General features: G+C 46.5%; 1 protein-coding gene and 1 pseudogene across 3 annotated transcripts in view; one reads left to right on the top strand and one right to left on the bottom strand.

The window, feature by feature from the left end:
- The window catches only part of TMEM114 (transmembrane protein 114), a 780,869-nt gene that overhangs the window by 432,180 nt on the left and 321,614 nt on the right, over positions 1–27,075 (top strand). The gene's annotated exons all lie outside the window — the stretch shown is intronic.
- On the bottom strand, positions 7–15,739 carry LOC138261066 (cysteine desulfurase-like; annotated as a pseudogene).

Genomic DNA, 27,075 nt, shown 5'->3' with positions numbered 1-27,075 from the left:
TTTAAATCACCTCCTATGTCCTCGCCCTAGATGCACTGCACCCCCTTCACAAGAAGGCCCACTAATAGGCATGTGTTTTGGGAGGAGAGGTAATGAGTTCTGCATTAGTATATCAGCTAACTTGTTTATTTGTCTTTGATCATACTATATGTCCTGTTGTGCTGCATCACAAGCTGCCCCAATACTTACATCCAAAAGGGTGGGAACTGTACCTGATCTTAGCCCTCGTTCCTCACCACCACCACTCTGCAATGTCTCCAAATGCACTCTTGAGTGACAGCGAACATATTTGGCACCCACTCCTTTTGGTCCATAAATTTTATGACTGCTGATGCTCATCAGGTCTCTTTTAATTTAATTTACAACAACCACCTGTGCAGCATCTGCATTTTTATGGGAATTACATGTGTGACCGATTTCCTTTATTGGTTGTTTAACCTCAGTCTCACTGTTGACTGCCATAACAGATACGAGGGTTTTGTCTGCTCTTATAGAGGTCTCCATTTCATTAAGATCAAGGAGCCCGTTTTCCTTGACGGGCAAGTATGTTTTGTTATAGCCTGCCGCTTCAAATGAACGGCATGAGTTCAGCACACACTAGTGTTAGCGCGTCAGACCTTATTAAGTAAATTTACAAGGGAGACGCGAATAGACCGATGGACCTTTATATATCCCGTACATCAACAGTCAATAACATCAATAATCAAATAAGAGTCAGTAATTTCCACACACCATGACCTTGCAGTCATGAATCACCAGACCACTACGTAAAAGTTAGAATGTTTATTTCTCTATATTAACAATGCTAATGTCACGTAACTAAGCGCCAGATGTACAAAGCATTTTTCTAGTCGCAAAGGGGCTGATTCGCAGATGCTTTTTGGGATGTTCAAAGCCCAAACTGCGATTTAGTAACTTGTTACCGCATCACAGTTTGGGTTTTGCGATTCAGTATTAGTATCGGGCGTGTCAAGGGCGTCCCTTCCTGGTACCGAATCTAACTGGTATGTACAATTGTTTTGTGACCGCGAATGTGGTCGCAAAGCAATCGCAGTTAACACCAATTTCAAATTGGTGTTAACCCATTCGCAAAAGGGAAGGGGTCCCTTTGTGAATGCATGCGAAAACATTTTTTCAGAGCAAGCAGTGGTCCCACTTTTCATTTTTGTTTTCAAAATGCATTCCGTTTTCCTTTAAGGAAAACAGGCTGCATCTAACAAAAAAAATGCTGCTTTATTTAAAAGCAGTCACAGACATGGTGATCTGTTGACACCAGCAGGCCACCATCCCTGTGAGTGCCGCCATTCCCAATGGGGTCCCAATTTGCGACCTACCTCATGAATATTCATGAGGTAGGTCATTTGGGACCCTATTGGGAATCGCAGTGTCATTGACACTGTTGTACATCGGTTTTGCGATTCGCAAATTGCGAGTCGCCTAGACTCACAGTTTGCAAGTCGCAAAACCGGATCTTTGTACACGTGGACCTTAATTTCAAAATCAAATGATAAACATGCAGAAACAATACTGGCTGTCCAAATCGGCAAAAGAATTGCAATCTAACCAAAGCTTGAGCTACTACACATTCTAGAGTTACAGTAAACATTAATAGCAAGAATAACTGCGCAAATGATATTACATACATTTAGATTCAGGAAAGAAAAGACATCAGCTGTTAATACATATAGCACACTTTATCCGTGAAAACCCTAACTAACACCAGATAAGAATAGCATGTTTGGACTTCATGCAAAACAATTTAGTCACACAAATGTAGAAAAACATCGAACTATAGCTCTATCAAAATAGTGGTTGGTACCTAGAAACAAGAGCAAATAGACATGACAATAAATAACAAGGGCAGTATACCTGTCCTCAATATATTTCAGCAAGCTGTGACAGTCTTTGTTGACAGGACATCAGTTCGGTCAGCAAGACATCAGGATTCAGCATCAAAGTTCAGAAAAAGCAGTAAAGTTAAACACGTCTCTTCTCGGGATGGTCTAGAAAATAATGCCTGTATCTCCTCTCTGTGCAGTCTGGCTAAGTTAGATTTCCTAAAACTACTTCCCACATTCTAATTGGTCAAGGGATCGCATGGTCACACTTAGTCCAATGAAACTAAAACTTCAAATCCACAATTCTACTAGTACATGTTCACATGTTGATGATTGGCTTCTCTTCTCCCACTCTCATCATTTGGCTCGTCAGATATCAATATTGTTGCAGCTTATACTCCAGTCATTGCACCCATTGTCTTCTCCTGGGAAAGTCAGTCTTACACACATTACATTAAACATTGTTACACTAGCAAGTACATAATCTTCTAGCAAGCAGTTTCTTATGAGAACTAACTTCAGCTACAAACACATGGACTGTACAGTGGAAAATCACAATTTAATTATCTAAGCATCCATTTTATAAAATGCCTAAGAAATACAGCTTGACATGAGGCCGGGAACTAGGCCAAGACCTCGCTAAGTTAAGGCCTAACCTTGATAAATCTAATACATAATGCATAACCCTTAATATGACCTATTACCACATGATTCAAACATAAGCTCAACATTTAATATTAATAAGCTATTAATAGGTACTCTTTGTGAACATTGACGGACACTCTGGTAGGTGCACCTTATATGCAAATCTAACACTCTAAACACATGAATATTCATTGGTAAACTCATTAACATTCTGCGTGAACATAGTGTCGTAATTATACGCTTCTTCCATGATTTATAAAATCTTGCAACACCCTTAACAGCTGGGATATTGGACTAAGTAGCATCACTGGTGAAAATAATCTCTCTATGATCTTCTCCAATCAATGATGCAACTTGCTTGCTTGCTTTTTCCATGGCTTTTTCACTCTCCCAGCTGTGGGCATGAGTCCTAGAGTGAGGGTTGCCATAGTAGTTGACCAGCTAAGGTAGCATGTGGTTCAGCACTCTTGGGTCCAGTGGTGTGGCCGCCTGAACATCAGTGGGATTACTGTCAATTCCAAGTGGTGGGGCAGGGGGGAATACCAAAAAATTGCAGGTAAATAATAAAAACAAGTATAAAATACTACTTAGTGGCCGCTACCTTGCTCTTCTGCGCTTGTCCTTATCAACAGTCCACAGGCTAGTCCACACTGTTCAGACTCCCACATGCCAATCCAGATGCTGCTATCATGCTGGTAATACTGTTACTCAGCATGAGAGAAGCGTGGGATTGGTCTGAGCAGCCTGGTTTGGTGCTCAGACAGGGCCTGGGAACATGTGTCTGTTCTCCACCCAGTTGTGCGTTACAGGTCGGGTTGGAGAAATGCTAAGTGTGCATATCGGTTTGGCTGACCTATGAGAGCCGGTCAAACCAACATTCACACTTACAGTGACCAACAGTCCTTCTCCCTGAACCTGAGGATGGCAAGACCCCGCCCTAATACTCGTCTGGCACAGTGAAAAATAAAATGATAATAACATTTTTTTTATCATTTGATTTTTCATGTTTGCCTCTGCTGGCTATCAGAGTGGGGTGGTGCTTTTCCACGATAATGGAGGAGCCGCCTCTGCTAAACATCAAAGTACAATGGGTAAAGCTCAGGTTCTTCAAGATGTTCATGGCTATTTTCTGCTGTTACTCTCGTTACTGCTCCCGCAGCAAGCTGAATGGAGCTCAAAGGCACCCGAGAAGGGGAGGGTGCAGCCTGCTGTTCCCCCTTGAGCTTGGTCGGTAATGAGTTAGCTCAATGGCAGTTGTAAGAAATGTAGTTATTATTTGAGGGCAGTAAGTATCCACTTAAAGTAATAATCATAATCTTTTTCGGGGTGAACCACTAACATCCCTAAATAAACCAGACCACACCCTGGTATCTGGCACAGAGCAGAAAAGCTTAACTTAGTGGTTCTGTGTAAGGTATTTATGCAGTACTAAAACAGTAACAAAGTCAAAATGCAAAACAAAAAAAAATCTTGAAACAAAATTGAAAACGAGAGTAAAATTGAATAAACAAAATGACTCCAAAATGAAAAAAAAACAATAAGGGGAATCAGAGATATGAATTTTTAAAGTTTGTTCTAGAAATAGTGTCAAGAAGCCCAAAGCCTAATGTGCCAATGGGGTAGAAAAAAACTTAGGTGATATTTGATGTTAGAAATGGGGTCTTTGGTTGGCAGACAGGTTACCTGTCCAAGAAAGGACCCTCACTCTAGACAGAGTAAGTAACACACAATCCAAATTATCCTGTGCCCACCCTCTGGTAGCTTGGCACTGAGCAGTCAGGCTTAACTTTGAAGGCAATGTGTAAAGTATTTGTGAAATAAATCATGCAATAACACAGTAGAACACCACAAAAATACACCTCACAGTGTTTTGAAAAATATATAATATTTATCTGGTAAAATGCAGGTCAAAACTATTAAGATGCAATACGTCTATGCTGAGATATCACTGTAAAAATGATATAAAGTGCTTTTAGTCTCTTAAAAGCGATAAATGTCTTTTGCAAGCACAAAGCACGTGGTTTGCGTACAAAGGTGGTCATTACAACATTGGCGGTAAAAGCCGATTACCGCCGTGCAGAAGACCCCCAACACACCGCTGCGGAATTCTGCCATGGCCATTATAACCCAAAGGCCGGAATCCCCCAAAATCTAGACACCCACACAAGTCTGCCACACCAAAGGTCAGTGATAAACTGGCGATAAGAAACCCTCCACCGTCACACCAACAAGAATACGCCCACACTATCACGACCCACGAATCGACACGGCGGTCTTTCAACTGCGGTATTCCATTGGCGGTACACACCGCCGCGCTCAAAATCCACACACATTCACAAAACACATCCACATTGGACAATTCGAAATTCACACACCTGATACACTTACACACACCACTCCCACATACCCAATACAATATAAAACACACAACCACATTACCCACAAACCCCTACGACAACAATTGCGACAGAAGGCCAGAGAGAGACACCACCATCTACAAATGAGCATCCACAGGTACTCAACACCATCACCCGCATAACATCCACGCACCTCACACAAAACACCACTAAATATCACCCCACACAACACAACACACACCACCTCATACATCACCCACACCAACCCATGGCACCGCAAAGGCACCCCAGGTTCTCTGAGGTGGAACCCAGGGTCATATTGGAGGAAATCATCCAGGTAGAGCCACAGCTATTCGGATCACAGGTGTGATCACACCTCCATAGCTAGGAAGATGGAGCTATGGTGAAGAATCGTGGACAGGGTCAACGCAGTGGGACAGCATCCAAGAACACGGGATGACATCAGGAACAGGTGGAACGAACTACGGGGGAAGGTGCGTTCCGTGGTCTCAAGACACCAGATTGCAGTTCAGAGGACTGGCGGCGAACCCCCACAACTAACAACATGAGAGGAGCAGGTCTTGGCTATACTGCATCCTGAGGGCCTTGCAGGAGTAGCTGGAGGAATGGACTCTAGTAAGTCAGTTCTTAAATACCATATCCCCCACCCTACCTGCATGCTATGATATACCCCCACCCTCACCCTCACCCTCACCCCATCACTCCAACACCTCACATATATCCCACTATCACCAACCACCCATCCCAACACCAAGCCCTGCATGCAACAACAAAGCATGGACACCCATCACCAAAGCATGTCCACTACAGATACCCACACAGACCCCTAAACAATTATCACACAAGGTCCAACACAATAATGTAAGCACTGGGGTACACGGTCACCCACCCATTGCACACCATGGCACACACAGATGCAATAATCATGCCTTTAATCCCCTGCAGGATCCCTACCCAACGTCACCGGACAGGAGGGTCCAGACATATCCACTCCACCCACAGAAGAGGCCCACCGTGATGTCAGCAGCTCTGTCCAACTGGATCTAGTCAACCAGCCTGGCCCATCTGGGACCTCGGGACAGTCGGTTCCCCTCACACTGGCACAGGCCACTACAGAGCTTCCCCCCTCTGGAAACACCAGCGCAGCACCCACCCAGTGGGCCCATACCTCTGTCCCCAGGACACGTCAATCAGCAGTGTGTCCACCACTACAGGGAACCCAGGATAACCCACCACCCCAACAACAACAAGGACCTGGGGCAGTGGCATTGGGCACAGGGTTCAGGGGACAGAGGCACAGGAACACAGGGGAACTGGGAGGGCTGCTGTGCGACAGGGGGAGGACAGGCCCAGGGAACCCACTCTCCACGAAGCCCTCTCCAACATCATGGGAGCCTACCACCATTCCCAGGAGACGATGGCAACGGTACTGGCCAAGTTTCAGGAGACCCAGTGGCTGCAGGAGGAACAGTATTTGGGCTTCAGGGAGGAACTCAAATCCATCAATTCCACCCTGGGCACCATTGAAGGGGTGCTGAAGGAACTCGTCAACACCAGGATGGACACTGTGGCACAACAAGGGGCCCCTGACACTAGCCTGGACGATGAACTACCCACCACCTCCGCCGGCGCTAGTGGACAGGAGGCACCGGCACAGGACCACGATACCAGCGACCCACTCCCTGCAGAGGGAGAACCACCCCGCAAATGGTCCCTGAGATCCAGGACAAAGACAGAGAACGATGCCAAGACCCCCGCCAAGAAATTAGACCACCCTGATTGTCATCCATTTGTCCCACCTTGTCACCCTGTCCATAATGAAACTGCCCCAGCTCCACTTCCTATGCCCCTTTGGACAATGCACCTGTGGTACTAATAGACTGGACTCTGCAATGGACATTCCTCCACCATCACCCCTCACCATTTTTACAACCCCCTCCAATATTGAGCACTTAAATAAACACCCTTACAGCACAAAACAATCTGGAGTCTGTCTGTGATTTTGAAATAGTGTATTAGCAATTACAGTGCCAAAATGCTCTTTCAAATGTAATGTCAACATACCTATGTCACACAGCTCTAGTCCTTGAGGAAACAAAGCAGATGTCACACAGTGGGTCCCACATCTGTGAAATCGTAAGGGAAAGTGACAACTCAGTGACCATACACTGGATGAAAATGACAGACAGTAGAGAGGTAGTAGATTTAAATTAGATGTAGCAGGCAGGTTTGTCTTCTTACCTGTGCCTCATTGGAAGTATTGCAGGATCACCGTGTTCCTGTTGTCGATGTCCTCTTCTTCTGCTTCCTCGTCTTCACTGCCCACAGGCTCCACAGCTGCCACAGCACCTCCTTCTGGACCATCCTCCTGCAGAAAAGGCACCTGTTGTCGCAAAGCCAAGTTGTGAAGCATACAGCAGGCCACGATGATCTGGCATACCTTCTTTGGTGAGTAGAATAGGGAACCACCTGTCATATGGAGGCACCGAAACCTGGCCTTCAGGAGGCCGAAGGTCCGCTCTATAATCCTCCTAGTTCGCCTATGGGCCTCATTGTAGTGTTCCTCTGTTCTTGTCCTGGGATTCCTCACTGGGGTCAGTAGCCATGATAGGTTGGGGTAACCAGAGTCACCTGCAAATGTCCAGGGACAACTGTTAGACACACACTAACTCATAGGGACATCCACAGACCCAGACAACTATTCCCACTGATTTGGGTCCATGTGCTCACCTAATAGCCACACCCGGTGCCTCTGGAGTTGCCTCATCACATAAGGGATGCTGCTATTCCACAGGATGTAAGCGTCATGCACTGAGCCAGGACATTTTGCATTAACATGGGAGATGTACTGGTCTGCCAAACACACCATCTGCACATTCATGGAATGGTAACTCTTCCGGATTCTTTACACCTGTTCACTGCTGCGGGGGGACCAAGGCCACATGTGTCCCATCAATGGCACCTATGATGTTTGGGATATATACCAGGGCATAAAAATCACCTTTCACTGTAGGCAAATCCTCCACCTGAGGGAAAATGATGTAGCTCTGCATGTGTTTCAGCAGGGCAGACAACACTCTGGACAACACGTTGGAAAACATAGGCTGGGACATCCCTGATGCTATGGCCACTGTTGTTTGAAAAGACCCACTTGCTAGGAAATGGAGTACTGACAGCACTTGCACTTGAGCGGGGATTCCTGTGGGATGGCGGATAGCTGACATCAGGTCTGGCTCCAACTGGGCACACAGTCCCTGGATTGTGACAAGATCAAGCCTGTAGGTGATGATCAAATGTCTTTCCTCCATTGTCGACAGGTCCACCAGCGGTCTGTACACCGGAGGATGCCGCCATCTCCTCACATGCCCCAGCGGACGGTGCCTATGGAGGAGAACAGCGAGCAGAGAGTCAACTAACTCGGAGGTACGTAAACACAACTTACTCTGAAAATATTAAATTCAAATTTTGCCTATAATAGTGTTGCGGCAAGGCCTAGGTATGTGTGACGCAGTCAAAATTGAGCCATGTGGGCCCATGAAATGGCGGCTGCCTGACCTGTAAGGTGGGACAAGGGGATATGAGGTAACTGCGCTGGAGTTGTACACCGCCGCGGTAGGCGGTCTAAGACCGTGGCGCAATTCTGCATTGGTTAACATTGGACCCTATGGGTCCCAGGAGCCAATGACGTTGTACGCCGGCGGTGACGGTACCCACCGCCGCGGACATGACCGCCATTTTCTCTTTGTTCAATCACTCGATACATGATCTTCGAGAGGAGAGGACCTACACTGCAAGTGCTGCTGTGACCTCAGTCTGGAAGAGACAATGGCTCATGTGTCTGGGGAAAGGGCCCCTGCCTTCAGCACGGAGGAGTTGGAGAAACTCGTGGATGGGATCCTCTCCCAGTACACGCTACTCTACGGTCCTCCGGACAAACAGGTAAGTACACTGAGAGCATGCAGTATGGGCAATGCCTTTGTGAAGTGGGGTGGATGAAAGATGGCGGGGTGAGAATGAGGCGTGCATGAAACAACGGTGAGTGCATGTGGGTCATGGCAAGGGTAGGGATGCGGTCGAATGACTGTGACGGTGCAGTTGGTAATTACTACTCTTTTCCCCCTGGACAATTACTGTAGGTCAGAGCCCACCAGAAGAAGGACATCTGGCGTGCCATTGCCAAGGAAGTCTGGACCCTGGGGGTCTACCACAGATGGAGCACCCACTGCCGGAAAAGATGGGAGGACATTCACCGCTGGAGCAAGAAGACGGCGGAGGGCCAGCTGGGGATGGCCTCCAAACGTGGGAGGGGTGCCCGTCGCACCATGACCCCCCTGATGTTCAGGATCCTGGCGGTGGCGTACCCGGAGTTGGATTGGCGTTTGAGGGCATCACAGCAGCCACAAGGGGGTGAATACACTCTCATTCTGCTGATTCAGCACGCATTGTAGGTGTCTGGGTGGGGGGGTGGTCTGTGGGTTCTCTTAGGCCAGGGCGAGTTTGGTAGTTAAATTCCCTTCTTCAGGCAGGCCCTGTGGCACCCCACCCCACCTGTATACAGTGCCAACTACACCTAGTCAGGCTCCTGTGACATCCATGTGTGCAGAAATCGGCCATAGCCTTGTAAGCCATGTCCCAGGGATTGAATAATGGACCCCAAGTGCACGGCGTAGTGCAGGGGGCTTCTGTGTCTCTCGTATCAGCCAACGGTAGCGGTATTGCATGACTCAACATGTCTTTCTTCTGTCTTCCACCCCCCGTTTTGTGGTCTCCCTGTTCTTGTGTGCATTAGCATCATCAGGGGGAGGAGCAGTGACACCGGAGCAGGAGAGAGCTGCATCCCACAGGGCCCTGGAGGGCAAGACTACATGACTCCGAATTCACCAGTGGGACGGAGAGCGAGGGGAGCTCCACGGCGGGGACAGGAGCTGACACCAGCGAGACGGACTCCTCATTTAATGGGAGCTACCTTGCGGTGGCGGGCCCATCTGTGCCCCCCGCATCTACAAGTACAGCCGCCACCCCCCCTACCAGCACCACCCTCCCAGCAGCCCCTCAGCATGTGCCCCGTGGCCGTTCACCCAGGAGGGTGCGCATCACCTTCGCCCCAGGCACCTCAGGCCCTGCCCCAGTCACCCCTGCAGCCCTCAGTGAGGAGGCCATTGACCTCCTCAGGTCCTTCACTGTTGGGCAGTCTACCATCTTGAATGCTATCCAGGGTTTAGAGAGGCAGTTGCAATAAACCAATGCATTCCTGAAGGGCATTCACTCTGGTCAGGCAGCCCTTCAGCAAGCTTTTCAGACTCTGGCCTCAGCACTGACTAATGGCAGCCATTGTCCCTGTCTCTAGCCTCCCCCCTCCAACTTCCTCCACCCAGACCCACACCCCTGTACCTCAGCCTATCCCAAGCACACCATCAGACCAGCATGCACACACCTCAACACACCAGCACCGCTGAACAGGACAAGACCACCACAAGCACTGCTGAACAGGACACCGCCACCACCAGCACCGCAGGCCAATGAGCGCCAAAAGCTCTGCCGCTACTGAGACCGCCACGAGCAGGATGAAGCACTCTGGGCACAAAGTCCCCTCCAGAACCAGTGGAGAAGAGCATCCACTACCTCTGTCCTTGGCAGGATGAAGCACTCTGGGCATAAAGCCCCCTCCAGAAACCAGTGGAGAAGAGCATCCATTACCTCAGTCCTTTCCAGGATGAAGCGCTCTGGGCACGAAGCCCCCTCCAGAACCAGTGGAGAAGAACATCCACTACCTCTGTCCTTGGCAGGATGAAGCACTCTGGGCACAAAGCCCCCTCCAGAACCAGTGGAGATTTACATCCACTACCTCTGTACTTGGCAGGATGAAGCACTCTGGGCACAAAGCCCCCTCCAGAACCAGTGGAGAATCCACTTGAGAGACTGTGGCTTTGCACTCCCCAGGATTGAACAGTGGGCAGCCCACCCACTGTAGAGACTTGTGAGACTGTGGCTTTGCACTCCCCATGATTGAACAGTGGGCAAACCATCCACTGTAGACACTTGTGAGACTGTGGCTTTTCACTCCCCAGGATTGAACAGTGGGCAAACCACCCACTGTAGAGACTTGTGAGACTGTGGCTTTGCACTCCCCAGGATGCAGCAGTGGGCATGGAGCCCCCTTGTGGATCTGACGTTGTGCACTCAACTGGCTGAGGTGCCCCCTCTTTCCCTTCCCCCTGAGGTGCCTTTTTTTTATTTCCAACTGATGCCCCTGCAGTGTTCTCTCCGTCTTGTTCGGGTATTGAGTGTGGACCTCGACCATGCCTTTTGGGCCCAGTGATCCACGGACTATGATGGTGGAATCCCTTGGACTTGTGTTCTTGGTGTATATAATTGTATATAGTATAAATGTATATATTTGTAAATATTTTTGTTGTAGGTAATTGAATATATCACAATTATTCGACTTATTTCCTTTTGTCCTTGCATTCTTCCAGGGTGGGTTGGGGGGTGTAACTGTTATGTGTCAATATGTATTAGCGTGTGTGTTGTAGTGGGTGAGGGTGGGGGTGGGGGTGTTGTGTGTTGCGTGTGTGTGTCACTGTTTCCCCCCCCCCCTCCCCTGTGTCGTAGGTGCAGTACTCACCGTTGTCTTCGCCGGCGGCGTTCGTGCTCCTGGTAGAGGAGCAGGAAGATAAAGGCTGGCAGAATCTGGAGCTCCGGTTCCATGGCGTCCTGATTCCTTGTGGGGTGTGTAGAGGTGCGCGTTTTCCCTTCGAAGTCCTGTTTCCGCCGTGTTTTTGTTCGCAGTGAATCCCCCCCCGGAAAAGGTGGCGGATTGGTGGGTTGTAATAGTTTGGGTGGTACATTGTCCTCCGCCTGTCTGTTGGCGGTTACTGCAGCGGTGTTTGTTTGTACTGCCGTGGCTGTCTATGTTGGCGGTTTCCACCACGGTCGTAATTCCATCTTTTTTACCGCCGGCCTGTTGGCAGTTTTACCGCCGCTTTAACACCGACCACCAGGGTTGTAATGACCCCCAAAATCTCCGCAAAGAACCGCAGAGGAGGAGATGCCTGTAAAACAGGGAGGTGTGCATCGATTTTTCGGGCTGCACACGGCGATGTGTTGCTTTTTTCACGCAGGGAAGGCTTTGCGCCACTTTCCGGTGCTCGGATCCTCTTCTGGTTGTAGGGTTTTTGGTGGATGATGAAATCCGGCGCTGACAGGACGTTACAGGGGCTGCGTCGATCCAGTGGCCGTTGTGTGGAAATTTCTACCGCACGGTAGGCGATGTGTCAGTTCCTCTCAGGAAGGCGGGCTGCGTCATTCTGGCTCCACTGTGCGTTGATCCAGTGGGCTGTGCGTTGAATTTCAGGTTGCTATGTTGGCTTTAAGAAGCAATATTTGTTCACAAAATGTTTTCTTTGGGAATGTTTTTATTCAGATGTCTGATCAATATTTAATGTCGCACATAAAAGTGGAATTAGTCACTGACACAAGTCCTCTATTTCCCTGCTGTGTCCTTACTCCATTTGCCTGCTCTCCTTCATAGTAATAGTTACCTCGCCTGTCTTCACCTGTTCCATCCTAACTCTCTTGCCTGGTGCTCCACTCCAGGACGTACCTTTTCTCTCCTTTCTTTACCTCTCCTAATCACTCTCTTGCCTTCTCTCCTGCAGTAGTTGGCACCGTGCAAACTTCACTCCGATACTTGCCATGTTCAGTCATCAGCCCCTATTTCCTGTTTCTTTACCTATTCTTTCCTCACATGGTCAGCACATTCCTGGACCTTCTTTCTCCTACTCACACCTACTATTTTTCTTTACTCTTCCTTCACCTAACCCTCCCATCCTGGGTGGCGTGGCAGTGTAGCCTGGATTAAGGACAGCCTGCAGTGGAGTGGTTTTGGATTACTACACCCACTGTTTCATCAGTGAGAAAGTGACATACAGCAAGGTATGTCTTGAAGGATTCTGGAAAGTGACACTGTGGGGCATAGGCATGTGCACCAAGCTTCATAGAACAATTATTGGTGATGAGGCCAACTTTCATGAGCTGATGTGCACAGTCATCTTATGTGACATATGCTCATTCAAGCCACTTCCCATTGCTTTACTACACAGGGTGAGCCATGCACAGTTTACACACTCCTCCATAGCAAAATGATCTCACTCACCAGTGTATCACTCATGATGCTACTCCCATGGAAAAAAAGCTTTGGTTTCTGCAGGCTGTGGAAAGAAAGGCACAGGCAGCACAGCCTGGAGGATCAAAGAGTCTAGGTCTCCTCAAAAAAGTGATGGTGGGGTCCATCGGTTTCCACTGGCACAAATGAGCCGCTGACTAGCATACTACCTGTGTCATAAGCATACTGTAGTTGTAGAAGTTGAGCCCTAGTGACTGAATCTGGTGGTTACCAGCTCTGTGCTAATTCTATCAAATGTATTCTGTTGTGTAGACTAGTAGAAATCACATGATCAAGGCACTGACTTAATAGGAGTATTTTTTAAAGGGAAACAAATTGAGCTCAAGCATTTAACTTGATTAGCACCCTGCGACGTGTTATTAAGATTGGAGATTAAGCATTTTTACAATCCCGAAGCATTTTGGCTTAATACTTGCAAATAGGAGTTTATATTTTAAATCGTTGCACTTCGATGTATGCACTGTGAGAGCATGCAGGTGCGTAATTTACAATGTGTCATCTGATGGATCTTTTTAAGATGATCGAGACACCAAGGCAGTTGTCATTAATAAAACTATTCAATGCTCATGAAGCCCACTTGACCACACGATAGGGACCAGGAACTGGTGATTAAAGTTAAATATTTTATTTTATGGCCAATTAATAACCGTCGCAGCATATATGCATGTCAGGAGAATATTAAAAAGACACAAGATTACAGCATGAAAGCTGAAATATCACAATAGATTAGGTCTCAGCAGGATAAGATAGAAAATAATCACAGCCACACCAATGCAGAAAATTTGAAATATGTGTCCACGCAAAGTGGTGGAAGAGCAATGCAAACCTCAAGTCAGATTTATGAAGCCACACAAGGCCACTTTGCATGGCCCTGAGTGGCTCCATAAAACTGGAGTAAGGCAACGCAGCTCAAATTGCTTTGTTGCCTTACTCTGCTCTGGGAAGGCATTCTATGGACACTGCGTGGGTGTTCCTAAGCAACTCCCACATTTTTTGATGCATTCCCAGATTTATCATAACTGATAAACCTGGTAATGCAACAAAAAGATACGCCTTCCCAGGAGAGGAGTAATGAGGGAAAACATCATATCATTTTGCAGCACACATAGAAAGAGAACTATGCCTCTCATGAATGTTTTTGTGCAGAAAGGTGCCACTTCCTGCATAAAAACAATCCTGCATGCAACGTAGCCACCCTCGCACCAAGGTGCAAGGGTGGCTGCATTGGCGCTAGGCTGCCAAAAGAGCACCAGTACAGAGGAAAAGGCAGGAATACACCGTATTGCCTAAAATTGTTTTCTTTTGGAAAATTGTAATCATGGCTACACGTTTTTACACTATTACTCATACGGTCAGATAAACTGGATTGCTGTGCTTGCATTCTTGATGCGAACAAAAGAGTAAGCACAACAAAATAAGGCAACCCTATATTCCCACAGTTGGCTAGGTATACAAAAAAGTAATTACGTGTACGTTTTGGGGGTTTATCAAAACACATACATTGCATATAAAGATTTAAGTAAAGGAAATTGCCCATTTAATTATAATATATGTAGATTGATTTACATTTGTTCAGGAACACATAAACCTTGAACCCAGAAAGGTTTGCAGGCTATTGCACTCAACAGAAGTACAATAGATGAGCAACATGAAGATTGGCCACTTCATATAGTAAGGGAGATAAATACCATATTCACTGCCTAAAGGCCAGAACTTGAAGCCTTCATGGTATCCATGGTAACACCTGAAGAGGCTTACCTCTAACTAAGGATTTTTCCATATTGTGGAAGTCGCCAAATGAAACAAGAAACCGGTTTTAGATCGGGCTTCTGTTGTAGAAGTAAATAATGTTGTTCGTATTTAGATGAATTAATGATAAATGAATTTGCATGAAGTAAAATTGAGGAGTGTCTTGTAACAAAATAAAAAAATACAGTGCTTGAGGAAACTTGCTTTCTAAATGCATCTGCATTTTATATCACTAGTTATTCATTCTTTAGTATGGCAAGAAAACATAGGTTTTCTAACAGGAAAATGATTATTGATAGCTGTGCGTAGATACGATAGTAGATTACATGGTATTCTTATGTCTATGAAAAAGTACAAACCAGAGTGCACATGTTCTAGTTAAAATGAAGGAGGTTGTGGCGACATTTTGTTTTAAGAGCCGTTATAAATGACGTTTGACACAATCTATCCTTGTTAATGGAAAGAAAATCAGTATCAAGGAATCAATTTATGGGTAGGTGATACTTTGGTCGTTATACATTTGAAGTAAAAGGAAGGAGCAGATACTTTGCTATTTGTTAGTGGACAAGGTTCTGTAGCATGTTTTATTCTATTTATTGTAGTATGCCGTATTTCAACCAAATCCATCATCAATTCCAAAACAGGGTAAATATGCATTCAAAAAACCGAGAGCTGTAGTGTATTGCGGTGGCAAAGGAAGAGCTTCTCTCCTTTGGACCAGGGGTCGAATCCTTCTCTGCTTTGGAGAAGGTGGCCTGGACTTCCTTAACCGGGCCATTTTCTTTTGTTGCCACCCTGGACGATGCACCAGGAATTGAGGGTGGAACGGTCTCTTCAAGAAGCCCTTGAGCAACTTCATGATCACTTAGGTATTTCCTCAAATGTACATTCTGTTTAATGACATTCCGAAGAAGCAGAGTTTCCTTTTTCTCACAACTGAACATAGTTAATTGCATTAATCTGTTCAGGTTATAAATACCCATTACATTTTAAAAATAGAAAACAAATAACAGAGAATGTTTACATTGTATGAAGAAGGCCACAAAAGGGAGTGTAGGCATTTATATTTAACATGTGTAGTTAGTTAAAGCTCAATCAAAAATGTTAAACAGGACTTAAAAAATAATTTCACACAAGCACGATATGTTAAAATAAAAAAAGTTCTTGGGGATGAAGATACTGGGTAAAGGTAAAAAAGTGGTGCAATGTACTTTCGTCTTCGATTTCACAAAATGGCCTCTTTGTCCCTTCCAATAGCTACTCTGAAACCCATACAGAAAAGTGGAAATGAGCCCTCAATGAGGAACAGATAGAATTTCCTGATTTCTCTTGCAATCACATGACCCAACTGTAGGCATATTTACAAGAAAGTGATGCATCAGCTATGATGCACCACTTTTCTTGCGCCCCCCTGCACCCTCCTAAAGTCACCATGGTAGCACCATATTCACAATACTTCACACCATGACACACCTTAGCACAATACCATCATAATTGTTGATGCTGTTATGGCGCATTGGTCGACTAGCGCCAAAAATTATGGTGCTAGTCGAGCAATGCGTGGGGAGGCCCATTGGAAACAAAGGGAGAGTTACTTTAACACCTGCCTTGGGCAGGCGTTAAAAATGACGGGAAAAAGAGCGCAGTGAAATCTCGTAAATTTCACTGTATTTTTTTTCTGGGCCTCCTAACGGGGGAATGCCCACCTTGCATACATTATGCCTGGTGCAGGCATAATGTAGCAAAAGGGGTTACCATGTGGCACAGTTCAATTGTAAATCTGGCACAGGGAAAAGGCCTCCTTGACAATGACTTGGCATAGTAAAAAATAACTCCAGGGCGGCGTAACGAGGTGTTAGGGGCTTGTAAATATGCCTCTATGTTTCACAACTGGACTAAATTTTGAGATCCAAGATCCTGATTCATAATAGAATGAGTACATCTATTTATGGCAAATTTAGGCAGAGGATTTCTGTAAATGTGTTAAATTTCTAGGATTCACATATTCAAAAAGAGTTGGTAGATTTGAACTTCTACAGAAATCTTACATCTTTAGGCACACTCTTAGGGCCAGATGTAGGTAGGTAAAAATGTGCGAATCGGAAATAGCGACTCCATGCGAATCGCTATTTCCGACTCACAAAATCAAATTCAAGAAATATTTACAATACCAATTAGCGAGTCGCATAGGTGTCGCACCGCAATTTGCGACCTTCTCTTTTAGCAAGGTCGCAATTTGCATCAGTGCTGTCTAGGTTGGACTATGCCAACTACCTACTGGCGGGGATAAACCAGTCAGAATTTCGGCGGCTCCAGCGGGTTCAAAACGCTGCGGCCCGACTGGTGACTGGTCTCCCCAGGCGATGTTCGGTGTCCAATACTCTGCGCTCTCTCCACTGGCTCCCTGTGCAGCAGAGGATTAGATTTAAGGTTCTCTGTTTTGCATTTAAAATCTTAAAGGGTACTTCCCCGCAAATCATGGAGAAATTGCTGATTCCTTATGTTCCCTCTCGCACTCTTAGATCGTTAGGCCAGAACTTAGCAGTCGTTCCGCGCTTTAAGCTGAGCAGAATTGGGGGCCGCTCTTTTCAAATCCTGGCAGCGAGTTGGTGGAATTCTCTTCCTCCACAAATCCGGGCCATTGATGAGCTCCTTCAGTTTAGGCGGGCTATTAAGACCTTTTTATTTGTCTAAGCTTATCTGTTGTGTTTTGTCTTCTTTTGCCCGCTTTTAGTGCTGTGTTGTGTTTACCTTCTCAAAGCGCCGGGACGCCCCTTTGCTGGGGCAGCTGTGCGCGGTACAAATAAAAATAACATAACATAACATAACATATGGCCCCAAGTGCATACCTAACATGAGACGTTCCCAGATCGGCCTAGAGTTCAATTCATAAGAATAAAGATTCAGGGGCCACCTGTATTCATATCGTATGCTATTTTAAATTTTGGATGCAGAGTGGACCTAATTCCCGTACCAGATTACCACCTAATCTCATTATGCTTTCTTGAACACATCTACACTGTGCAACTCAGCTCAAATATCTGTTAATCAGCTGCCAATTTTCTTTCCCCAGCACCAGCAACATTTTGTTAATGTAGTGGCCTCTAACTCCTCTCCATAATCACAATATAGTAGTGATACATTCCTTTCATAACATAATACTTGGTTATACATTTTAAATCACAACTGCTGCTTTATCCCAAGTCAGTAGCAATCAGTTTAACAACATCTGAAGAATGCAGTCCATGATGCTGCAAATCAAACCTGTCATCATCAAAAAATGCAGAGCTTGGTAATGTGCTCTTATCTAACTGAGCTATTTGTTCCTCTCATTAGAGACAGCAATGAATTTCGACGCACCTTAACTTCAATTCCTAAAAAGGCTACTTGATTTTACTTTCCTTGTGTCCATTTAGGAGGTGCCTGGCTCAGCCTGTATGCTGAAACCAACAAGCGGTGTATTTCTTTCTTTTTATGTTTTTGACTTTTACTCATATCTTATTGTTATTTATAATTTCAGCACATATCACCAGGAAGGGAGCTTCCTCTGGGAAATTGGAGTTGCTGAGCGTGTGTTTCATTTTCTTTTGGCCATTGACTGGTAGAGCGCATAGGTTAGTGTTCCATGGTGCTCCATGTTAGGGATGGTGATGCAAGTCTGTATTAGAAGGATTTTCTCAAAAAAGCAACCACGCATAGAAGGCTACTTAATTTTACTTTCCTTTTGTCCATTTTAGAGGTGCCTGGCTCCACCTGCAAGCCACCCCCAACATGTGATGTCTTTCTTTTAGTCTAAGAATTTTTGTCTGGTTTTATTTTTCTTTAGCCACTTACTAGTAGGATGAATAGGTTACTTCTCCAGGTATTTCTCCTCTCTTGCCACACACCTGGCAATGGTGCTCTATTTCAGGGATTCTGCTTCAGGTTCACATAGTGGGTGTGCCAGTGACCCACCAAAGGCAAGCCCATCTGCGCGTGTCTACTCCTGGAATGCACCAAGCACCCAAAACCTCAGTCCACAGGACTTTTCAAATATATCCTTCAGTTCCAAAATTCCCTTCTACCCTTTAAGACACTTGAATAACTTGAAAGGTGGGAAGGTGTTTCCCTGTATCTTCTCATCCTTGGTCTGTGATTCTATCTGCTTTAGGGATGTGCCTCAAACTTTCTGCCATTCTCTCAAAACCTTGTGCCACCCTATCAATGTAAGCTAAACTGCATTCTTCTTGATGTCCGCTCTGTCTCAAAAAATGCCTATGTGTGTGTCTTTCTGATGAGAGGCGAAGACCGCTTCCAGTGGTGAGCACAAAAAACATCACAAGGACTTTTGCTCTACCCATAGCCTTCATTATCTATCCACTTTGATTTCTCTATGTGAAACCTTTGCTATTGTGGAAGAAATTTTACAACCACCATCCCTTATTAACAAAATATTGCCTCACAAAAATGTTGTCATGATTTGTCCACCTTCTTTCATGACAAAATATCATCCATTAGCTCTAATTTTATCAGCCAACCTCTGATTGTTTCTTTAACCTACATGAACATACAGTCTTCTTCATCTCAGGGTCTCTCAGTTTCAAAACGTCAGCTGATAGAGATTTCTTCCTTTCTTGCACTTGTTGCCTCTGTTAAATCTGGTTCAGTGTTTGACCCTTGCCCTCCACAGATTATTGATCTGGCCTTAGAGATCATAGTCCCTATACTGATCAACCTTTGCAACTTTACCTTAGTTTCCACTGAAGTTCTTCCAGCTCAGTGCATGCTTCTGCTTCTGAAAAACCCCACTGCAAATCCTCTATAGCTTAAAATCTAGCTCTCAATATCACTAGCCTTCTAAACTATTATAAAAACATGTGGAATAGACAATTGCCCTATCTGAAAAACCATAATCTGCTCAACCATTCTCATTTCTGTTTTAGGCAGGCCTCCAGCATTGAAACATTCTCATAGCAGCCTATGAACATTTTAGGCAGATACTAAATAAAGGTAGCTCTGCAGTCTTGTCTCTCTTGGACGTATCAGCTGCTTTTTATACAATTTCACACTCTGTTTTGATAGGTGGATTACATGAACAGGGCATCTTTTTAAAAGGCCTATTTTTTGTGTAATAGGTCACACCCAGCCTCTGTCTCTTCCTTCAAGACTGCCGCTATGCTAATTCTATGTGTGGTCCCCCAGGGATCATCTATTAGCCTGACAGTTTTTAATGTGTATGTCTCACTGCCTGCAGCACTAGTACACTCTTCCAAATGTAAGATTATCTCATCCGCAGATGACATGCAAATCATTTCAAACATCTCAGTCAATCAGTACAGGGTCCAAAACACATTTCAAATTGTGCATGGTATCTTCAAAAAGCTAGTAGTTTGCTGTCTTAAATGTAGCTGTGAAAAGAAAGAATCCATAGTATTCAGAAGGGACATCACCATCTGTTCTTCATGTTGAATGCCTACCTTCTCCTTTTCCTGTAGCTAGAAATCTTGGCATTCCTTTTGATCAACAACTGTCTTGTCCCAAGTATCAACCAAATTGCAGCTTTTAACTTCCCTCATATTAAAAAGTTCAGGAAAGCATTTTCTTATCTTCTGGTCCACTTTTGCAAAGAAAATAACCAAAAAGGATTAATTTAATGGTGCTGTTTACTTCTCAAGCTGAAATGTATTAGTTTGTGTTCCTCAGGAAGGAAGCTATGTAGTGAATGCTTGTGCTATTACAACAAATTAATGGTTCTAATCTCTAGTGTCCTCTAGCGATTGTTCATCATTTGTGCAGTCTATTGTTTTTATTTGTTGCACAAATGCCATGTTATTTCCTTCATTTCCTACATGCACCTTGTTAGGGTAAGTCACTACACAAACTAAATTATTCTGTGCTCACCCTCTGGTAGTTTGGCGCAGAGCAGGCAGGCTTACCTTAGAAGGAAATGTGTAAAGTATTTGTGCAATAACTCATACAGTAACACAGTGATAACACCACAAACAGTACTCTACACCAGTTTAGGAAAATAGATAATGTTTATCTGAATAAAATAAGACCAAAATGACATATCACTTTTTAGAGGTTTAAATGAGTCTCATTCCTTTTGAACCAGGGGTTGTATCATTTTAACACACAGTACTTGGGATGCATCAAAACTAACAAAGCAAAGGGGCTGCAGAGGAGGTGATGAGTTAAAAAGTAAGGGGTTGCATTGGATTTTCTTGCACGGCAAAGACAATGGGTTGTTTCTTTCTACATTGCAAGGAGATGGATCGATTTTTAGGAGCACAGAGTTGGTTCCTCACTGCTATGCGGGGATATTTTGATGCCCAGGGACGATGCGTTGAAAATCCAGAACGGGCTGGTAGGAAGGAGCAGGCACTGCGTCGATCCAGTAGGCAATGCAGAGATTTTCCAGCCATGAGGCAGGTGCTACATCAATTTCTGCTGGCATTGCATCAATCCGGTAGGCAAATCGGCAATTTTCTAGCTGTTAGGCAGGCACTGCATTGACCTCTGGATGCATTGTGTTGATTTTTCAACACACTGGGATTTTCTTCAATGTGGTGAAGTCTTTCTTGGCCCTGAGACTTCCGAACAGGAGGCAAGCTCAATGCAAGCCCTTGGAGAGCACTTGTGGAGGAAGTCAGAGTACTTCCAGCAGGGCCAGGGACCAACAGGCAGCATGGAAACAAGCAGAAGAGCAGTCCTTTCAGCAGAGCAGTGCAGGTGAGTTCTTTGGGCAGCCAGGCAATCCCTCTGACAGAGTCCAGTTGCAGGTCCATAAGTGTCTGATTTGGTGGGGTCACGGACCCAGTATATGTGCCTAAAAGTGCCTTTGAAGTGGAGGAAACTTCAAAGAGTGGTTTGTAAGTGCACAACCTTCCCTTTCAACTCAGCCCTGTCTGCCAGGAGCCCTGTGGGGGTTATCAGTCATTTGTATGATGGCAGGCTATTAGCTTTTGAAGTACAAGAGAGAGCTCTTTCACCCTTCCTGCCCAGGGAAACTCATCTGTATGCAAATGAATGCAGATGCAGCTGAATGTCCTGTATTTATGGCTGTCTGTGTGGAATGCAAAAGGGGAGCTGTCAACCAGCATAGACCAGACATGGACTAAAGATAGGTTGTAAGGCATAGATGGCAGTGAGGGCAGGGAAATGCCTACCTTCTAAAAATTGCATTTCTAAAATAGGAATGTAAAATACAACTTCAGCAGTAAGTGGGATTTCTCACTACCTTTCCAACCATACCAAATATGACTACTCCTCTTAGATCAGAAATTACCACTTAAAATCATATAAGGGAATTTCTAATGCTAGCCTATGAGAGGAGCAGGCTTCACAGTGGAGAAAAACTACTTTGGGAGTCTTTCATTATCAAGACATGTAAAACGTATAAGCATGTGTCCTGTCTTTTACTTACAAAGCACCCTGCCCTATTACCTACCTTAGGGGTGATTTACATGTAATGAAAGGGGAGTTTAAGGTTTGGCAAGTAGTTTTAAACGCCAAGTCGAAGTGGCATGAAATTGCACACACAGGCGTGGCAATGGCAATCCTATGACATGCTTATGGGGCTACTTAAGTGGGTGGCACAATCAGTGCTGCAGGGCTACTAGTAGCATTTGATTTAAAGGCCCTGGTCACAGGTAGTGCACTTTACTAGGGACTTAAAAGTAGATGAAATGTGCCAACTGGGGATGAGGCAATGCTACCATGTTTAGGGGAGAGAGCACATGCATTTTAGCACTGGTTAGCAGTGGTAAAGTGCTGAGAGTCCTAAAGCCAACAAAAAAACAAAAACAAGGTCAGAAAAAGAGGAGAAGGAAGGCAAAACGTTTGGAGTGACCCTTCAGAGAGGGCCATTTTCCAATACAACCCCCTTCCAGCCTAAAGCTAGGGTAGACTAATCAATACCTTGATGGACTATCCTACTCAGGGTGATAGAATGTGGACAATGGCCCATTACTGCAAGGGCACTTGCCAGTTCTATGGCCACTGAACTGACCCATGAGGAACCCTTCTCCTCAGTTGTGGACCCCATCTGTGAAGTACCTAACCATAATTTGCTCACAGATGCATCCCAGTAGGCAGACAGTACCACCATCGCAAACAACAGGATGTGGCACATTCCACCCCTTGGGTCTGACTTCTGTCCCCAACCCAAGGAAACCCTGTCCACCAGGACAGTAACCAACAGAGACCACTGACAGCTTTCAATATCAAGAGCCTGTCCCAGGCCATTCACTGCTAAGCGGAGGCCAAAAGTGGGCCACTAGGTAAGCTTCTCTTCCAGCCTAGGGGCTGGCAGGGAGACCCCATGGGCTCCTGAGGTTGCCATGACCTCTACGGTGTCTCACAGTGGGGTGCAGTAGCCCCAGGGGTTTTGAACCCCACTTTCACTATACCTTCTTCCAATTCAGGAATGGTATCCTGACACTGGTGAATCCACCCAGCGTCTGTACCCTGAGGCTGAACAGGGGGCAGAGGTGAGTTCTTCCTCACCCTGCCCCTACATCTGGGACACTGTACCCTCCTTTGGGAGTGGCACTCCCAGAAACAGAACTGGTAGGTTGCCTGTTGGGGGTACCCCCCCTCATCTGACACTGTGGAGCTCCCATCAGTGGATAGTCTCTTGGCACAGACTAGGTTCCCCTGCTTGGGTCTCCTGTGGGAACAGTCCAGGCTCTGGTGCTGGAAAAAGGGCACCCTGGGCCTCTGCCCACCCCCACCTCTGCTCCTACTTTTAGAAGGGGCATGGGACCCTTTTCCCCCCTTACTATACTGGGACCTCTCTGGGTCACTGTGTACCTCCCTCTCTTGAAAGTAACCTGAACCACCCTCCTTAGGATCACTCCCTAATACCTATTCAGAGACTCTGATACTCACCCAGAGGTCTGCCTTCTTTGCAAGCTCCCTGGGGTCAGAGAACTTACAATCAACCAGGTGTTGGCGTACAGTGACTGAACATGTGCTCTCTGGCAATCAAATTGTACAGCCCCTCAAAAGTGTTTACCATACTACTCTTCACTCAACCATCCAGTGCCTACAAAAGTGTCCCACAAAATCTACCCATGACTGGTGAGACAGTTTCTGACAGCCATTGAATCACAACCTGCACTCTTCTGGGGTGAAGCCATATCTCTTGACAAAGGTCTCCTTCATGGTGGGATCCCTCAGCCTGTCTCTCCCATCTAGGGCCTCTAGGGCATCCCTCCCATTACCAGGTGTATGCCTCCACAGACAGGACAGAGCCTCAATCCTCCTCAGGGATGCTATGCACTACTAGAGTGACCTCATACACCTCAAACCACCTGTCTCTGTCATACTCCTCCGTGAAGTCAGGCACCAAATCTTTAGGTGTGTTGACCTTTTCTTCAGCACTGGATATGGTAGTTTTGGGCTGCCACTACTGGACTCTACTTGATTTGCTTTTAAGTCTAGTTCCTTTAGACTTAGTTCATGAGTGAACAAGATTTTTCTTTCTTTCAAGGCTCTTTCAGCCTCAGCTCTCCTCTCCTCTGCCAGGGCTCTGTCAGTCTCAGCTCTTTTCTCATGTGCAGCCAGCTGGGCAAGCTGCAGTCTCAGGTCCCTCTCAGCCTGTCTGTCCTTCAATTGCTCAGGGGACAGGATGCGGGAAGAGATACTGCTTCCTGCATATGATCCACCAGGGGGCCCACTCTCTGTGGGTTCCCCTCTCTCCTGTTGAGCCACTGCTAAGTCATTATCCTCCTCCTAATCATTATCCTTCTCAGGATCATCACCCTTTTGGTCAGCCAACGTGCTTCCTCAAAGCATATAGGGCATTCTGCAGGTCCTACTTGGTGGACCACTATTTTACAGCCAGCCCTCTATCCTTGCAGAACTTTCTCAGCCTAATCTTGCTGAGGGCTTCAATGGGGAAAATGTCCATATCATTGTAGTCTGCTGAGAAGTTGCAATCCATTTCCAATCCATTTCCAATCCATTAATGTATCAGAGGTGCAACACACAGAGTTCCACGTTTATTAAGGTGAGTTAGGAATCAAATTTAGAAAAACGACAAATGGAGAGAAAAAGGAGAAAACAACTCGTAATGATCTTTAAATGTAGATAGTAATGTACACTAAAGCCCTCATTACAACCCTGGCTGAAAATGCTGCCTACCGCCGTGCTGACGGCCACCAACATACCGTGACCGTGGCAATAATCCATCACGGGTATTATGACCACACATAGAAATCCGCCACTATACAGACACACACACAAGTCTGCCAGACCAAAGGTCAGTGATAAACTGGCGAAAGCCAAACCCACACCGTTACCCCAACAGGAATACGCTCACAGTATCATGACCCACGAATCACAGCGGCGGTCTTTCAATCGCGGTAAACCATTGGCGGTACATACTGCTGCACTCAAAATACACACACATTTACAAAACACCACGACATTGGACAATTCAAAATACACACACCTTACACACATACACACCACACCCACACCACTATAAAACACCCACCCACATTACCCACAACCTTTCAACAAAAAAAAGATTGCCAAAAGAGAGAGACAAGCAAGGAGCACCCACTCAATCAGAGGCACAGAACACCATCACCCATACACCATTCATGCACATCACAGCATACACAACAACACATCACCCCACATCCTCACACATCCTCACACATATCACTCACACCACATCCATGGCACCCCAAAGACACCCCAGGTTTTCTGAGGAGGAGCTAAGGGTAACGGTGGAGGAAATCATCCGGGTAGATCCAGAGCTCTTCGGATCGCAGGTGCAGCAGACGTTCATTGCTAGGAAGATGGAGCTATGGCGGAGGATCGTGGACGGGGTCAATGCCGTGGGACAGCACCCAAGAACCAGGGATGACATCAGCAAGAGGTGGAACGACCTACGGGGAAAGGTGTGTTCCGTGGTTGCAAGACACCAGGTAGCAGTACAGAGGACTGGCAGTTGACCCCCACAACTAACAAAATGGGAGGAGCAAGTCTTGGCAATTATGCATCCTGAGGGCCTCGCAGGAGTAGCAAGAGGACTGGACTCTGGTGAATCAAATCTTCATTACTTCATCCCCCCACCCTACCTGCATGCCATCCCAAACTCCTACCCCTACCCTCACCCCCATCACTCCACCACCTCACATATACCCCACCATCACAACCCACCCATCCCAATACCAAGCCCTGCATGGAACAACAATGCATGGACACCACTCACAGACCTGCATGGACACCCATCACCACAGCATGCCCAGTAGAGAGACTCACCCAGCCCACAAAATCACACAAGGGGAAGCCGACAGGGAAATCGCAATCATAGATGGAAACGCACCCATGCACAAGATGGCCCACGCAGATACATTTACACTGCATTTGCATCCCAACAGGACCCCTACCCAACGTCACTGGAGAGGAGATGGCAGCTACATCCAGACCCCCCTGAAGAGGGCCACAGTGATGACAGCAGCTTTGCAGGCCTGGATCAGGATAACCAACCTGGCCCATCAGGTGCCTCTGGACAGTCGGTTTCCCTGCCACGGTCCCAAGCAACCACAGAGCCTCGCCCCTCAAGAAACCAGCACAGCACCCACCCAGTGGGCCCATGTCCCCAGGACACGTCAATCAGCAGTGTGTCCACCACTACAGGGGCCCCAGGCCACCCCACAAACACAGGACAATCAGGGATCTGGGGTCAGTGGCAGTGGGCACACAGTTCAGGGGACAGAGGCACAGGACAACAGGGAAGCTGGGAGGACTGCTGTGCGACAGGGGGAGGACAGGCCCAGGGAACCCACTCTCCACGAGGCACTCTCCAACATCCCGGGAGCATACCACCATTCCCAGGAGACCATGGGCCAGATACTGGCCAAGTTGCAGGAGACCCAGTGGCTGCAGGAGGGACAGTACCTGGGGATCAGGGATGACCTACCAAAAATATACACCATCCTGGCCACCATTGCAAGGGTGCTGGCTGACATGGGCAAGACCATGAGGGAGGCAGTGGCACAACAAAGGACCCCCGACACTACCCAAACCGAGGAACAGCCTTCCACCTTCGCCGGCGCTAGTGGACAGGAGGCCCCGCCACAGGACCAACAGGCCACCAGCACCCCACCCCCTGTAGAAGGAGAACCACCCTGCAAACGGTCCCTGCGATCCAGGCAGAAGACAGAGAACATTGCCAAGACCCCCACCAGGAAATAGGACTCTCCTGATTGTCACCCTTCTGTCCCACTCTGTTACCCTGTCCACCTTGAACTGCAATTGCTCCCCTTCCTATGCCCCCTTG

The sequence above is a fragment of the Pleurodeles waltl genome, chromosome 10 (assembly GCF_031143425.1).
Source record: "Pleurodeles waltl isolate 20211129_DDA chromosome 10, aPleWal1.hap1.20221129, whole genome shotgun sequence".
NCBI lineage: Eukaryota > Metazoa > Chordata > Amphibia > Caudata > Salamandridae > Pleurodeles > Pleurodeles waltl.
Note: the sequence above shows the minus strand (reverse complement) of the source record. Positions and strands in the feature narration are given on the sequence as shown.